We start from the raw sequence: 1,080 nt of genomic DNA, 5'->3' as shown, positions 1-1,080 counted from the left end.
CTCTTTCTCTTTCTCTCTCTTTCCCTCTCTTTCTCTCTTCTTTCTCTCACTATTTCTCTCTTTGTCTTTTTTCTCTCTTTCTTTCTTTCTCTCTTTCTCACTCTTTCTCTCTTTGTCTCTTTCTCTCCTTCTCTCTCTCTCTCTTTTTCTCTCTCTCTCTTTCTCGTCCTACCTACCTACCTATGTCCTAGTCTTCCTCCTCACACTTTCTCCAGCTAAGGATAAAACCAGGGAGCAGCCGCAGTAACCCCAGCAAAGGCAGCCGTACCCCAGCTCAGCACCACCTCCCCTCCCCACGGCGCTGGGTTCTCATCTGCTTTCCCAGCCATGACCAGCAGGGACCTTCCCTCCCTCCGCCTCTCCCGCCTTGTCCCATTCTCTTCCTATAAACTCCAGGTAGTTCTAGTTTCCATTACAAAACTTCAGCGTGATTTATATAGTTATAAACATCGGTGTTGTCTTTCATCCCTCTGGGGTGAACTTCTTTCTTTCCTTCCTCTGGCTTTTTTTTCCGCCTTTCCCTCCCCACCTGCATGGTATGGCCCATATTTATACGAGACCTCATAAATAACATCTGGTGTCCCTATGACGGAACTAGTCAAATGTCTTAAATAATCCCCAGGACCAGTATATTCACCGAATTCCTTCGTTTTCTCTGTCTGTCTCGTAAACAGGCATCCACACATATCTTTCCCCTGTAGCTGGAAGTGTGTCTGCGCACAGCTGTACCAGGACATTGTGCTATATTTCGTGTCACAAGAGTGAGTTGGTTCCACTATTGGCTTTTAGGAGTTAAGGGAAAACCAAATATGCTCCTTGTCTTTGCCTTCGGAATTTAACCGCTGCAGGAGAGTCCAGCCGGTGCGAGGGGCCGGTGCTTCCCGGAGCTCTCCCCTCAGGGCTGGGCTCTGCTGCTTCCCGCACATCCCGGTGTCCCAGCGGAGGAAGGGCTGCCCCGATTACCCTTCCAGCAAACACCCCCCTCTGCCTGTGAATGCGTCCTGGGGCAGGGAGGGATAAATCTCTGGGGCTTTACGAGTTAAGAGTGTCTCTATACTCTCTGCTTAATATGAAGAAGAA

The sequence above is a fragment of the Corvus kubaryi genome, unplaced genomic scaffold (assembly GCF_017639235.1).
Source record: "Corvus kubaryi isolate FWS band 111438036 unplaced genomic scaffold, C.kubaryi_AGA036_p1.0 61959, whole genome shotgun sequence".
NCBI lineage: Eukaryota > Metazoa > Chordata > Aves > Passeriformes > Corvidae > Corvus > Corvus kubaryi.
Note: the sequence above shows the minus strand (reverse complement) of the source record.